General features: G+C 45.6%; 1 protein-coding gene across 12 annotated transcripts in view; it reads right to left on the reverse strand.

The window, feature by feature from the left end:
• The window catches only part of PTPRT (protein tyrosine phosphatase receptor type T), a 1,077,107-nt gene that overhangs the window by 802,129 nt on the left and 257,997 nt on the right, over positions 1 to 16,981 (reverse strand). The window lies entirely within an intron of this gene.

Here is a 16,981-nt window from a genome sequence, read left to right on the forward strand (position 1 = left end):
CCCTCCTCCCCCATCACACATGCAAACATGGTTCCAATCCATGTACAGAAGCCATCCGTTGCTGGCCCCAGCCCAGGTCTGCAGCCTTCCCTAATATTTCCCCATCGTCCCTACCAGCTGCCAAGGACAAAAGCCCTTCTCTGCACCCCAGGCCTGGGATGTTCTTAGTGGGGTAGAAGTCCTGTTGACAGATCTTGTGTGAATGATAAATGATAACCCAGAAGCACTGACCCTTAGCACCCCAATCTGGAGTCTCAGCTGAACAAAGGAGGCCTGGACGTACTTTGGTAATACAGGCATTTGGGCTTGAGTCAAGAGTATTAAATAACTTTGCACTAAGAAGTAACAGCAATTTGGGATGTCTAATGTGGATACCTCAATTACAAAGTAAAGGAGAGGAAGAAAGGGATTCAAGAAACAATGGAAAGCAGAAACCTACAAAAGGTGACAGCCAGTAAGAAATTTCCTGTGATGGAAACTGGCTGATGCCTTGGTAGGAGCTAAATCTGATTCCATTCATTCATTCTTCAGTTCAACATGAACTGAGCCGTTAATGCAGGTCCAACAGAGCCCAGGCCCTGGCCGTACCGCGGTTTACACAAGGGTCCTGTCACTCTTCCACAAGACAGAATGATGGTGAATAAGTAAATGAATAACCCACATGCATTTTAGCATTGCGCCACAAAGGCTGCAGGTGAGGTGGGTGACAGACTACCAGGGGTTCAGGAAGCCTTCCCACATGTCCCGGAAATAGTTCCCTGTCCTGTGCTATAATGCTCCTCCACTACACCCAGCTCCTCAGGGAGAGCAGGCCACACATGGCAGCCATGTGCCACTCGTAGTTCAGGTAACTGAGGAAGGCCGATGACCAGTGCATACTGACAAGGGACAACAGGCAAGGACAGGAGGCCAGGAGATGAAAGGTTAGGAGAGGGCACTTCACTCTGGATACAGCGGAGAACTCAGCTGGCCTCTGAAAGGCAAGGAGGGAGGCAATCAACCAGCTTGCACTAGACAGTGAGCTTCAGAAAGGCTGGGAACAGCTCTGGCACATAGTAGGGGCTTAAGTATCTGTTGAGTGAATGAACCAATAATGCTAACACAGGACTCCTGACACAAAGCTCCGTTCCAGTAACAGTGAGCACAGAGTACCCCCACACTCAACCCGCTCTGCCAAGCCCCATACTTGCCCCTTCTACCTAGAAAGCTCCTTCCCCACATCGCCTGACAAATTCCAAGTGATCCTCCCGAATTGCTTCTTTTTAATTTTTTAAAAATGTTTATTTGAGAGAGAGAGGGACAAAGAGTCCCAAGCATTTTCTGCACTGTCAGCGCAGGAACCGTAGCAGGCTCGATCCTAGAAACTGTGAGATCATCACCTGAGCCAAAATCAAGAGTCAGATGCTTCACCAACTGCACCACCCAGGCGCCCCCAAATCAGTTCTTCTATAAACTTCCCAAACCAGAACAGAGTGTGAATGCTCCAGACATGAGAACACAATACACTACATTTACAATTGTTTTTTACTTTGCGGGGGAGAGAGAAAGAGCAAGAGAGAGCACAAGCTGGGGAGGGGCAGAGAGGGGAGAGAGAGAGAGAGAGAGAGAGAGAGAGAGAGAGAGAGAGAGAGAATATGAAAGAATGAGAGAGAGAATATATCCCAAGCAGGCTCTGCACCGCCAGCACAGACCCCAACGTAGGGATCGAACTCACACAACCATGAGATCATGACCTGAGCCAAAACCCAGATACAGACTCTTATCTGACTGAGCCACCCAGGAGCCCCTATATTTACAATTTAAAAGCAGTGATGGCAGTGGTTCCATTGCTCTTAGGTAGGCCATCCCCCTTTTCTCCATCACCATGCCATCACCTGCCGGGAGCCCAGCCTGCAGGAGACAAATGAATCGGGTCAATGCCGTAGACAACAGATCCTTAACCTGTTTGAATTGATAAGCAAGGGACACCTGCCGCATCTCAAGAGTCCGCTGGAAACCTGACTTAGCATCCTAAATAGACATCAGCCTCCAGGGTGAGACAAGGAAAGAGTGGCCAAGACCATGCTATGGGCATAGCAAACTGTTTGGGTCTTCTCTCTTGTGCACACAAGAGCACTGTGTCTCCAGGCCACTTGCATCTGGGCAAGACCACATAGTAAGCCCTAGAGATGTGTAACAAAGGGATATCCACCATGTGCATGATTGGCCCATAAAAATGACCTCTTACAAGGAATCCCCCTCACCTACCCCTGCTGTGAAGAACTCCAAAACTATAGGTGAAAGCAGTGGCATCCAGGGGGAAAGAGTCTAGATCCCTGAGACACTGGAAGAGAGCCAACCAGTCACATGACCAGTGATACCAGCATTCACTCTCCAAGAGCAAAATACCAACTTGTCTTATGTTACTGAATCGTAGGGGTTAACTAGGACCATAGCAGAACCTTTCGCGTGCTCTCTCAAGCATTTGCTCCATGCCAGGCAACATACTAGACACTGACTGCTTATTTTTGCTCATTTGCTTTCACTTAATGCTTGCAACTTGGTGAGGCAGATTTTTATCCCTTATTGTAAGTACAAGGTAATTAACGCATGGAGGGGCTAAGCGACCTTCTCAGCTCACACAGAAGGGAATGTTAGAGCCAAGATTAATTCTGTGGTGACCTAACCACATAACCCATGCTCATTCTAATGGACCAGAGAGAGAATGTATTCCCCCAAAACCAAGGACCAAGCCTTTCACTTCTAAGGTTATGGGAGAGGATCAGAAAAAGGGCTTCCAAGGTGGTTGGATCTCTCCCATTAGAATGCATTTCTTTGCTTATTCTAGAAACAAAGTTAAATAAGTTTTTTTTTTTTTTTTACGTATTCTGTGCATGGTCACAGAATCGACAAAGAATTCTTACACTCAGTTTGCAGAGTGCAGGAAAAGACAGCCTCACAAACATACACTCAAGGTGCAAAAATGCAAAAAACACCTTCATGGAGAAGGGCTGAAGCAAGCTCAAAGACCCCATTCAAAGGAGGCTGCCTTAATCGGTCCAATATACCCTCTCCCAACTTGACCACTACCACTCACAAATCCACTGTGGCTTCATCAATGTGGAAGGAGCAAATACAGCATGTTAGGCATGATGGGAAAAAAAAAACAAAAAACAGCTGAGGACAGGAAAGAAAGAAAAGCAGTTTCCGACATGCCTGCCTGCTGAAAGGGAGTTTGGTATTTGGCTCCGAGCTTCCAATAGCCACTAGAAAAAGGGAAATCAGATACCGGACACTCAGTGTTCCTACAACAAAAGCCAATTGCACAGGAAAATTACACCCATTCCAGGTGCTTGGCTCACCCAAGAATGTCTCCGCAGCACCACTGGTAACAGAAACCCCATGCTCCATCATGAACTGTATCTGAAGAAACACCCACACAAGGAGCACATGGCCAATTACATGAGACTATTTCTCGTTCTCCACATAAACTGACCCCATCACCCAAAATACAACAGGGGGAAAGCTACTCATTGGGGCTCAATAGGATTCAATCTAGAGTTCTGCTCCCCATTAGTCTGGCCTGACCCAGACACAAGTGTTCAAAGCTATTTGAGAGAAAAACATACTTAGTAAGTATTTCCTTTAAGCCATCCTCCCTGAATTTTCTTCCTCTCAACCAACAGATTGAGAAAGAGTAGTTACGAGCGCAGGATTACACATCCTGACAGCAACCCACGCTGCCGCGGGGTAGAGCCCCACTCTAGCTCACATCTCTTCCTCGTTTCTGGGTCCTCGTTTTGTGGTGTATGTGACGGATCACCAGGGAGCCCCACCGTGGTAAAGGGAAGGATTCCAGCGACGCAGAAAGAACCGGGAACTCTCAGGAGCCACCAAGATGCAGAGCCACACTGCAAGCCAGGGACTGGCTACTGAAAGCCACCAAGGGGAGGAGAAGAAAGCAAAGACCATTCGCTTCTGGACCCATAGCATGAAATATTCAAACCCTTGATAACCCTGAGTCTCACTGCTGTTCCTCTTACTATCTCAAAAATCATGTTTACTTTCTTGATGCAATTCCTTAGTTCCCTAACGCCTGACAGAAAAGGCTCCCAGCCGCCTCTGCAGGTGTTGGTGGCAGGCGACTTAGGAAAGACTAATGAGTGGAGAGGTTCCCAAAAGACTCATCTGGAAGCACCCCTCATTCAGTTTTAAAGAACAGGCAGACCCATTTAACTGATGTCAACCCGACCACAATCATTATGGGGGAAAACAAAAAACCCACCCCAGGAATAGGAATCAGCACATGTGTCCAGAGCACACATCCTGGTTTGGAGAAAACCCACATAACTAGGGGAGGACAGGGCGAAGGACACAGCCCTACCTTCCTGCACCCAGAGAGAGGAGCTATTTCCCTGGACAGGTGGAGGTCAAAATGTGGCAAAGGCCCCAGATGCTCTGACGAGAGTCAAGCATAAAAAGTCAACAGAGAAATGGAAAACTGTAGCAAGGAAATTGGATTCTGGAAATCCATTTGGGTTTCGTAATGTATAGCAGATCAGCATCTGTAAAGGAAGTCAAAATAGTGCAGGATACATACTCTAGGATACATTAAAGCATAAATAAAGTTTATAGTGCCAATCAGAATTTTTTTTTAAACATGAGCTCTTCTTTTGAAAATGAGAAAGGAATAGAATTCAATAAAAATATGTGTCTGCCTCTGCATTTCTCAGATATGAATCCTGTATTTTCTTGAACAGAATTAAGTTCAGAAGAGAAACTAAACATTTCCTGAGCTTCTGTTATATGCCAGGCACTGCACTTGAGCTATGTTAAGTATGTATTTATAGATGTGTGCATACAAATGGAAGTCCAATTACCCCCACTAAGACAGGGGATGACAAACTTCCTCCGAAAAGGGCCCAACACCAAAAAATTTTCAACTTTGCAGCCATACAGTCTCTGCCACAACTACTCAACTCTGCCACTGCAATATAAAAGCCGCTGTAGACAATACAAAAACAAATGGATGTGGCTGGCTGTGTTCCAATAAAACTTTATTCACAAAGCCAGGTGATGGGCCCGATCTTAACCAAGGGGCTGCAGTCTGACACCCCCTCCTCTAAGAAAGAAACATTGCTTTCCCCGTTTTACACAAGAAAACTTGTCCTCAAAGTTACTAAGGGATGTGCCCAGCTAGGAATCTCAGGGAGAAAGAATGCCCTCGCATAAAGCAATAACAATACTAACATCTCCTTTTATTGGCCACTAAATGTGTAACTGTCACTGCAGGCACTGCCATTCTGATTGTACCCATTCTATAGACAGAGAAGTAAACTAACCTGCATGAAGCAGTAGAATCAAGACATTAGTCTCAGGTTGTAATGGCACCAAAGCCCGAGTACTTTCCATTGCTCTAACCCTGCCCCTCTTAGGACACCGTGTGTGTGCACAGAATCCAAGTTTCACCCTGCTGCTTCCGGAGGGGCGGGGAGGGTTGGGTGGGGAGCTGTGCCTATAACATCCAGTGGTGAAACTAGTGAAGAGAGAAATCTAGAAAAAAAAATATATCCAAGAAAAGCAGAAATTTGTCCTCGCTTGCTCTACATGGCCAGGTTCACTTCCAGCACAGCTCGAACTTTGATTGACACACGTGAACATGATCAACCACAGTGATGCGCCCTGAGGAGGGTAACAATGAAACACCCCATCCCCTGGCAAGAATACAGCTAAAACTCAAATATCCCCCTCAGGGTGCTCTGCGGATACATCCAGCACTGGGGACCTGGGGAAAGGGGGAAATGAAACCACAGGACTGTGCCCCTCTCTCTCCAAGCCCCAGAGCTCCACGAAAACAGGGGCATGCCATATATCCCTTCACCAGCACCTGGTCCATAGTCTGTGTTTGACTTGATTGTTCAATGAATGGATGAACGCATTTAAAATAGATCTGGGGGCGCCTGGGTGGCTCGGTCGGTTAAGCGTCCAACTTCGGCTCAGGTCATGATCTCACGGTCCGTGGGTTCGAGCCCCGCGTCCGGCTCTGTGCTGACAGCTCAGAGCCTGGTGCCTGTTTCGGATTCTGTGTCTCCCTCTCTCTGTGACCCTCCCCCATTCATGCTCTGTCTCTCTCTGTCTCAAAAATAAATAAACGTTAAAAAAAAAAAATTTTTTTTTAAATAAAATAAAATAGATCTGCACTCATGCAGAGAAGCCAGGCTGAGACCCCAACAGGGAACTCTGGTGTATCTTCCACTGGCTTGCCTCAGGGGTCAGGATAAACCCAGTGTAGGCCTTGGAGCAGAGAAGGGCTCTGGGGCTAAGCCTTAGGCTGGACCCTTTGAAAGCATTTACCTTGGGTCTGCAAATGCTCAGGACAGAGGGCAAGTCTGAATCCAGAGAATGAAGGCAAGCCGAAGGATGAAGCCAGGAGAAACCATGAAGCTACCAAACGAAGGAAAAAGGTGAGTCACGTGGAGGCCAAGGAGCATCAGAGGGGACATAAGAGTACCGGCAGCAGACCCAGAAAGAGAGCAAGATGCTCAGGGTTAAACTATGAGCAGGGTTTGAGCAGGGGTGGTGGGCACCATGCCAGAAGAGCCAGGTAATCATGGTGCAAGGTCAAAGAGATGTAGACACAAGGCTACCAGGCAGACACAAATCTCAAGTCGATGTGAGTGGTAATAATGACAACCAACACTCCCTGTCAGGTGAACTACAACAGGCCCGGCACTACTCTAAGGGTTCACCAACGTTAGCTCATTTAATTACTCCAAGCGCCCCATGAGATATGTATGGTCATTATCCCCCATCAATAAGGAAACTGAGGCATAAAAATATTTAAAAACTAGCCTAAGATCACAGAAATCACAAGAGACAAAGGGAGGGCCTTGAACCTCGACTAACTCAGTCTACATTCTTACTAATTATACCAGGTTGTCATGACAATGAACTTGGAAGGCAACCTTGATCTTGAAAGGAAGTTCTGGTTGAGGGAAATGGCTGGCGGTAAAGCTCTTCTCCAATCCCTGTGAGAAGTACACTGAGCCAGCCTTCGTGCCTTTTTGCAAATCACTGCCTCGGCTCAAGATGCCTCTCCACAGTCTCAGAAGTCAAGGCATTCATGACAGAATGCTTTTTAACTCACAATAGAGGCCACGGTGTGCTGGGGAGAACAAGAAATGGAGGTGGGGTCTCAGGCAAGAAGGTGTATGGGGTGGAGGCTCAGGCCTCCCACAGTCATCCCTGATATGTGGGAAGTTCACACTTGGAAGTTATTCAGACTCAAGATGTGGCAGGACTAAATGCTTAGGGGCACAGGAAAGGGCAATGTGGTAGGACTACTTTTTATTATTCTTTTAACTCCGCATTTAGCAAACTTTCCATAAAAAGCCAGATAATAAATATTTCCACTTTTCTGATTTTATTGGTTTTCATAGCCTTGCAACAGACTAACACAACTTAGGGGCTTAAAACAGCACCCATTTATTAGCTCATGGGTTCTGCAGGTCAGGAGTCTAGACAAGGCTGGGCTGGCTTCTCTGCTCAGGGCCTCACCAGGCTGAAGTCACTCTTCTGGGGCTCAAATGCTCTTTGGAGCTCACATGGTATTAGGCAGAATTCAGTGCCCTCTGGCTGGCTGTCATCCACAGGCTACTCTCAGCCCCTAGAAACTGCCCACAGTTCCTGGCCTTGTGGCCCCTCCCCATAAGCCCTCTCATGCCCCAAATCTCCTGCTCTGGGTAGGGCAGGGCTGGCCCGATTCAGGTAGGCCCATCCAAGACCATCTCCTTCTTGATTAAAGTCGAGGGATTTAGGACCTTAATTACATCTGAAAATTTTCTTCACTTTTCTCATTAACCTGACCTAATCATGGGATTGAAGTCCATGATTCTCAGTAATCCCACCCAAGGGATGCGGATTCCACAGGGCACGCATGCCACGGGCCAGGGATCTTGGAAGCTTTCCTAGAATTCTGCCCACTTCAGTGGACCACTAGGTCTTGGTCACAACAATGCAGCAACACCACAACATAGAAGCAACCATAAGCAGGGGCACCTGGGTGGCTCAGTCAGTTAAGCGTCCAACTCTTGACTTCAGCTCAGGTCACAATCTCACAATCTCAGGGGACAGAGCCCCACTGGCAGTGCAGAGCCTGCTTGGTTGAGATTCTCTCTCTCCCTCTATGCCCTTCCCCCACTCTCTCTCAACAAATTTAAAAAACTTAAACACAATTAAAAAAAAAAAAAAAAGCAGCCATAAATAATGAGCAGAGTTGTATTCAATAAAAAAAATATTAACATTGCACTGTGAATTGCATATGGTTTTCACATGTCACAAAATATATTCTTTTGATTTGTCTAACCATTTAAGAACGTAAAAACCAAGGGCGCCTGGGTGGCTAAGTCGGTTAAGCATCTGACATCAGCTCAGGTCATGATCTCATGGTTTGTGGGTTCGAGCCCCACATCAGGCTCTGTGCTGACAGCTCAGAGCCTGGAGTCTGCTCCTTCTCTGCCCCTCCCTTGCTCACACCCTGTGTCTCTCTCTGTTTATTAATAAATAAGCATTAAAAAAACTTTTAAATGAATGTAAAAACCATTCCTCAATGGTGGGCCATATGAAAACTAGTGAAGGTCTAGAATTGGTCTGCAAGTTATATACCATTCCAACATTTGCTTTAATGCTGTAAAAATTTCTAATTTTAACACAATCACAGAAAGGGGCCACGTTTCACCATTTGAGTGTTTGATGTCTGTTGAATGTCATGTGCTTTTAACAACTCTTTCCCAATTCCCAGCTGTATAATGTTTTTTCCTCCCTCTGGGGACAATGTGTCTCCCAGTGTCTTCTAAAGCTACACTCCTGACCTGTGGGCTAAGGGTGACAGCAGCACAGTAACTGTCTGTGATTAAATAAGCACCCCCCACACACACATCACAGCACTTGTACTTTATGAGTCAAAACTAGCACACACCCCCAATTCACAGATGAAGAAAACAAGGCCAGAGCACATGACATTCTCAACACCACATAGTCAATGAGGGGGAGGGCTAAGACTCAAACCAAGGACTTCCTCCTTAGAAGTTCTGAGAACCAGAGCAAGCTCTGGGATAGATACAACTACAAAGCTTGTGGGGCTCAATACAAACCTAAAATACAGAGCCTCTTCCTTAAAAATTAATTTCAAGATGGCCATGGTAGAGCCTAATAAGCATGGGGCAAGGGCCAGTCTCCATGAGACTGCTCAGGTCACACACACACACCCACGAAGCTGGCCCTGCTCTGCAGACACCCACGTTAAAGTACCCAAACCCCCAAACCATCAAGATCCCACCCTCATGCTGCCAGATGCTTTAAAGGCAAGGCAGTATCTAAGTGGGGCTTATAACTGCGAACAGCCTATCGCGGGTAGGAGAGCCTTGCCCCCGGAATGAATGTAAACCAGACTTGCATAAATTGAATTCCTTTTTTGAATACCTAATTGAATTTGCAGAAGTGTGTGCCAGGGGGGTGTTTAAATAAGTGCACAAATATGATAAGAAGGCCTTCACACCATTATATCTAATTCAGTAAGCAAAAATAATGGCAGGGCACGTTCCAATTAGCGTTTGATTTATTTGCTTTAATAAATCCAATTAGTAGAATGTTTTATAAAGTCATCCAATGTCAAACACTCATGGACTCAACAGATAGAAACAATACTCCTAATAGAAAAAAAATGTTTTAAAGCTTTTTGAACAGTGAATTTATTATAAATAAGATGATGTCTCTCTGATGGCTTGAGCATTCCCCAAGGACCAGAGAAAGTGTCTGATCTGCTCATTTGGTTCTTTCTCCCACAGACTCCATGAGGCAACTCAGGTTAATTGGGCCCATTATAATAAATCCAGGAATGAAAACAACAAAGGTACAAGTTAGCAAAGGGACTTCAAGGGAAAACAATGAACTTGCTGCTGGGTCTTCTAGACCAGAGACGTGTTCAGACTTCCAAGGCAGCTCAGAAAAGCAGGAAAAGAGAGGACTAACAGAAACAGTGGTGTTGTAGAACCTGATTCAGCCCTCCCAGGCCCTTTGCAGGCTCCAGCTCTCCCACCTGTAAACTAGACAGGTCAATGTGCTTGGTGGCCCTGAGGCATGCCCACTTTGGGCAGGCGATGATTTTCTTTGTCCAGTGAGACATACGTAGGTATGGGTTAAAAGCGTGAACTCTGGAACCAGCATCCCAGCTCCATTATTGGGGGGAGGTAGCTTTGTGACCTTGGCCAAGTTATTTAATTTCTATGTGCCTCAATTTCCCCATCTGTAAAAAAAAAAAAAAAAATTGAGGATGATAATAGTGCCCATCTCTTAGGGTTGTTATGAGGACTGAGTCAATTCAGTGTTTACCAAACAAGACTTGGAACAGAGACTGGCACAGAGGTGCCAAATAAAAATTTAATTAATGTTTAATCCCATGTATGAATTAGGAATGGGGAAGATAACTACATTATAGGTTAGATTCAGGTTGCACAATCTCATAAACAAACAGTACTTTAAAAGAAACTATCTGAAATGGCCCATCATATGCTGTATGGATCGGCAGCACCTATTGTGATATGCTGATCTGTACTGGCAGTCCCAGATTCATTCTCTACTTACTGCTGTGTAACCCTGGGCAAATCACCTAACCTCTCAGGTCAGAGATTCTTCCCATGTAATAGAAGGCATCCCTTCTATTATAATACAGTATAATATTACAACCCCTTCTATTACAATAAACTCTCTCAAATGACACTTGAATTTCTGATACCCTATGAAACAGTGACTGTTCTACCACGTCCACCTGGCTCCATTTGCTGGGATACAGGACTGTCAGGCAACCCCTGGAACCAGAAGCCTCTGTTCAGACCAGCTTCTCTGAGTGGTCTGCCATGGCCCTTGGTCTGGTACATGTGTGTGTGGTACAAGAGGAGAACACAGTAGTGAACGTGACAGGTTCATTTCTGTCTTCTCATGTGCCCCAGTCTTCCAGTTTACAAGCAGACCCAAGAGAGCATGCAGGAAAGGAGACATCTCTGCCCCAGGCAAGGTCGCAGCAATACTGCAGTGCACTGTGTCGGGGAGGAAAGAGAGCAAAGGAGAAGGCCATGTTTGGGCTCAGCCTCCAGCTTCAACCTGCCAAGGAGAGGATGAGGGAGCAGGGGAGAGAGCGGTCACCTTCAGTTCAAAGTGAAAAATGGCTCAATTTGGAGACCAGCTGGAGAGTCCACCAGCCTGCAAAGTCTTCCTCCCCCTCTCCGCCACCCAAAAACAGCCTGGGAGCAGATACAGGGATTCCACTAGTCTCCCACACTGGCAGAGGACACAGATCATCTGGCCTAGCTCCTAATTTCACAGGGTGGGAAACAGGCATGAAAAGCACAAGGATGCAGAGAGGGGTGCAGTGTTGGGATGGAACCCCGCTCTCCTGGCCCGGGGCCAAAGTTCTGCCTACTCAGAAGCCAGAATAGCATCTTTCATCTTTCCTCACACAACCGCGATGCCTTTTTCATGTTTATTTCTGTGGGAGCAGGGAAAGAAAGAGATGGCCACAGGTCATACCCCGTGTCTGGGAAACTTTTTTATCTGTCAGGAAAAGGTGAATAAAGGTTTCCTCTGCACAGAAGCATAGGCTTAGAGGGCTTTCTGGCAGGCTCTGTGCCAACTTCCGACTGCCTCTGAAACCCAAGCCAAGCTCTCAGCGGCCTCGGGGTCTTTGCACTTCCTCCTCCCCTGCCTGAAATGTTTTCACCATCGGTGCTTCATGTGGCTGACTCAGTTGGGCATCTCATGCATCAAAATGCCACCTCTGTGAACATTCCAGGGGGAAACGGCCCCCTCTTATCTCCAGTTCTTGTCTATGATACCACCTTGCTTATGTGCAATGGGGTTGTTACTAAGGGTTCATTCATCCCTTAGTAACTCTGAAATTATTTGCTTATTCGCTTATTCATTTTCTGCCTTCCCACTACATAAGTCCACCAAAGCGGGAAGCATGTGCCCATTTCATTCGCCAATCTTCAGGACTGTTCAAATAGCCCAGCACTTTGATGTTAAAGCATTTGAGTGAATACTGAATAAATGAATGAATGAAGCTGAGTATGGCCAAGTCTCAGGATTGTATGACTTGGCTTCAGAAGATGATTTGTAGTTTGGTTCTGGAACTTTCCTTGTGACCTCAGGTGAATCACAAGAAACCTGAGCTTCCATTTCCCCATATGTAAAGTAGGAACGATAATGACAGTGGCTAGCACTTACGGAGTGTTTACCATACGCTGTGCAGTGCACTAAGGCATTTCCACAAATATCTCACTGAATCCCCAAAGGGCCCCATGAGACAGTACGATCACTACCCACACTTCATCCACAATGAAACTGAGAACCAGTTAGATAACTTGCCCTAAATCTCACAGGTAGGAAATGACAGGCCTGGGATTCACACCAAGACAGTCCTACCCTAAACACATTCTTAGCCCTTGGTCACACCAGCCAAGTGATCACTAACTTTGCTACCACTGTGAGAATACCTGGATTTCTAAAAATCTCTTCTGCAAGCGACTTATTTTTAACATATGACTTTTTCACCGGGGGGGGGGGGGGGGGGGGGGGGCGGGGAAGAGAGGAGTCACACCTTCTGAGTCTCTGTAGACAAGCCTCACCCGGTAAAGTCAGCTGAGTCTCCACTCACTGTCTTGGTGTTCAAGGTTATGGAGCATCACCTGGCGCACACAGGGCTCTCATGGGGACTCTGGTGCTCTCTCCGAGCCCACTCCAGACCTCAGCTCCATTAGTAACCTGGCTTACAGATCATCAAGAGAGACCACAGCTAGGTGCTCCCACCTGGCCCAGAGAGGAACACACCTTGTAATATATTCACCCCTGAGACATAAAGAATGCCTGAGATGATCATCTGTGGGTCATTTAAAACTTCCCAGGGCTTTAAATTTTTTCCACTTTGGTAAAAAAAACAAAAAAACAAAAAACAAAAAAACAAACCAAAAAACAAGCATGACCTTATTTCCCCTTAGAGCACCCCTATGAGTTGCTCTTTGGGATTCAGTGTACCAATCTTGCATAGTTGGAACCTGAGGCTTAGAGAGGTTAAGAAACTTCCTCAAGGCTACACAGCTGGTAAAGGGAGGAATAAGGAATAGAAGGACTTTCAATCTGGCCCCGTAGCACAGCCCTCTCAACTCTATAATTATGTCTCTTGCATGACAAAAAACACTCAATACCTCCAGTTGGCAACTCTTACTCTTCCTTATTATCCTCCATGAATTAATTCAGCCCATACTTGAATGTCATTCATTAATTCTGTACCAAGTATCCACTGTGTCCCAGATACCATTCTAAGTACCAGAGACAGAACAGGGATTCACAACTTGCCCCTCCTTCACAGAGTTCACATTCAATGAAATCATGGGAGGGAAATAATGCAGGTAGGTACCCACCTTGGTTTATTCACATATAATGCCTTGAACATGGCAGGCCCTCAGTAAACCTATCTGTAAGGTACATAGAGAAAGCGATCCTCACTGAGCAGCTGTTCTTTGCCGGGCATCAGGCCAGTCATCCCACACAATCTCACTTAATCATAACAACCATCCTATGATCCAGGAATTACTCATTCTCATTGTAAAGATAAAGAAACTGAGAATCCATTAAGAATCCAGTCCAAGTTCTCTACATTTGTGGGTTCTGACTCTGCTTCCTTTCCCAAAAGGCCATCATCTCTCTGTTGCACAATGCCACGGATACAAAAGCCTCAGAAACATTTAGGGCTGGCTGGCAGATATTGGGTTATATACTCAGTTTCTGTAAGTGTATTAACATTTAATTACAAAGAGTAAAAACGAGGGTTCCGTAGAGTCAATTTAACTCAGTAATAGCATCCAGCATTATATAAATCACCAAACTGGTCATTGTGTAAATAAAATATTTATTGAAGCCTGAGTGTTATCATAAGTATAGATGGTATGGGGAGTTCCCTCGAAACAACCCAGCTTTGGCAAATGGGTTTGTGGTTGCCAGCTGGGCTGTATCTACCACGATGTGTTAAACGTGCATTAAAATGTGGAATGTTTTTTGTTTTGTTTTGTTTTAGGGACAGAGCACAAAGGACTAAAGTTCAAACTACCTTTAAGGCACGACTGGGTCAGTCCCAAAGCAGTGGTGGATCCGGAGTGTGTTGAGGTCCAAGGGCCAGGGACGGTGCCGTGGGTAACAGCAGTTAGAGCTATGCTGGCAGACCACCCTGGTAAATCATTAAGCCTGTGCACTCTTTCTCTCAAATAGTGACACTCAAATTCCCTGGAGAGGTCAATCTCCCCCAAGAGAGAGGCACCCACAAACAGGAAGCAGGAACTTTCCTAGTAGTCAAGGAAGAGGTGGTCTTTGATGACCATTTCCCAAGGAGATAGCAGGGCAGTCTTGAAGATTCCTAAGCACAAAAAAAAAACAAAACAACAACAACAAAAAAAAACAACTAGACTCCAGTACCTCAAAGCTGCCTCACCTCTGCTTCTCCAATGCCCGGGAGTTTATATGGCCAGGACATATAACCACTCTTCTCATCTTTAGATCGGGCACTCAGCAACTTCTAGCTCCATGCACATTTTTTTTTTTTTTTGTAATCTGTAAATGCCCAAAGCAGATCATCCTATGAGCACAGCCCCTCACAGCAAGACTCTGCCTCAGGCTAAAACTCTTTGGAACAGAAATGAACTTCTAACAAAGCTACCACCTGCGAAATCACATCATAGCTCAGGCTCTGACGGCCAAGAGTGGTAGATGGTCTTGAAGACCGAGGGTTTGTCTAGAAGAAAGGAGCCCCGCATTAGACTTGCTCTGCCACCAGCTAGCTGCATGACCTTGCCTGAGTCACATTCAGTTTGACATACATCTGGCTAGAAGCCCCTGATGGTCTCTCTCAGAACCTCACTGCAACACCTACGAAAACACTGGAAAAGGTGAAAACTTCCTGTACAACTGAAAACAAGGGCTCACAATACAACAATTACATGTCATATGGAGGATACTGAAATGGATTTAGAAACATAAATGGCAGATCACTCTTATTAAAATCTGGGTGGAGATAGGGGAATTGGGGAGTTGAACCTCATATACCTGGAATTAAGGAGGTAGACCATGTGTTCCTCCCACACTGCCAACCCCCAGATCAGAAATACATGCAATCTACTAAGTAGAAAAGGGTGCCCCTGGCCCCCTAACTTGAGTAAGACCTATTTTAGACACTTGGCAGTTTCTGTTCCTTGCTGTCTCCTATCTGCAGTCAGAAAATAAAATCTTCAGGGGAAAGAAAAGTTATGATGAGCAAAAAAAATAAAATAAAATAAAAATAGAAAAAAAGCAAAAGAAATCATTTTGAAAACTTAAAGAGTAGACCTCTAAAAATGACCTGCTACAGGAACGTGAAATACACTTCAGAAAATGTTAGCATCCTCAATTGGATACAGAGAGACCCAGCCCTTGAAATGACAACAAAAAGCCACAAAGAGACCAACATAACGAAAAGACAATAGGACTGAATGACAGATCTGTGGGTTAAGAAAGGATTTCAGAAAAAGTGAAAATGCAAAAAGCAGAATGGAAACCAGCATTGGTGAAAAAGATGGTGGTATAAACATGAATTTATCAATCCCTCGGATCTCAACTGAAATGAACTAAAGGATGCAAAAGTAGCAAAGAAACAGTAAACATGGAGCCTACAGTCCTATGGTCTTTTCTCACCACCTTAGAGGATGGGAGACAATTTGGGCCCACACAAAATGCAAAAAATTTACATACCAGAAAACTCATTCTTGAGAAAACGGCCCAGGCGTGAGAGGAAGTGGCTGAAATTCCAGAAAACCCAGGACTATCTGCCAGGGGAAAGTCAGGGGCTGTGGAAAAGATTCAGGACACCTGACCTGAACACCTGCTGCCCAATCCCCCCTGCAGCAACAGCATCCAAAGCCTTAGTCATGTTTGGTTTCTCCCCTCCAACCCATTCTCCGCAGAGGCCCTGGGACCTTGTCTCACCTGGGAGAGCCTCAAAACTGAATTGGTAAGCACTGGGGGCAGAGTGAAAGCAATGAGAAATGGCAAAACAATTTTCCAGATTGAGGAACAGCAGCAGTCACTGTAGCAAAGCAATTATGAGAACTGCCCAACTTTCCCCATCTGGAGCCAGGTGAGAGAAGTTCATGTACCACCAGCACAGGCAGGAACACTTCCCAGAAGTGCGGCTACCTAAAACGATCTGGAGCTGGCGGCAGAGAGCCCTCCCACATCCTCCAGGGTGCTGGCCATTAGCAACTGCAACTCCACTAACACAGAGAGAAGCAAAACCACATCCCAATCATGCTGAGAACCCACAGATGATAAGCATCTCAGACCCCAGCCCGTGACCACGTGACCTCGGACAAGCCAGTTAATCTCCCAGTTTCTATTCCCTCATCTGTAAAAAGACAATACTGTACATATACTTGCATGTATATGTATACACTATACACTATATATACCTGTGTGTATATAAATACTGCATATGTTTATGTGCATATGTACACTGTAAATACTATATATGAATTATACCCCATTAACCCAAACTACATTTCAACTTCCACTTGTCTAGATCCCTAAAATGTCCCTGACTACTCCCAAAGCCCCACCACCAACCTCCAGAAGCAAAGTATGATGAAGGAAAAGTTGGAGAGACTCATACCTGAATTACTAAGACCTAGAGGCATAGTGAAGCAATGAAAAATGGAAAAACAATTTTAAACACTGTCATTAAAACTTTTTTTAAAAACTATCTTACTTTTGATAATTAGATAAAATATATGACTATCTGAACCTGTTGCCAGGGCCTTGGAAAGGTAACGGGACAGTGAGACACCCTCCATGGCTTCCCAGGTGGAGGACCCTGAAACTCGCTCACACGATGCATGAAGGGGGTGTGACACAGTGCCTGGCCCCACAA

The sequence above is a fragment of the Panthera onca genome, chromosome A3 (assembly GCF_046562875.1).
Source record: "Panthera onca isolate mPanOnc1 chromosome A3, mPanOnc1 haplotype 2, whole genome shotgun sequence".
Taxonomy (NCBI): Eukaryota; Metazoa; Chordata; class Mammalia; order Carnivora; family Felidae; genus Panthera; species Panthera onca.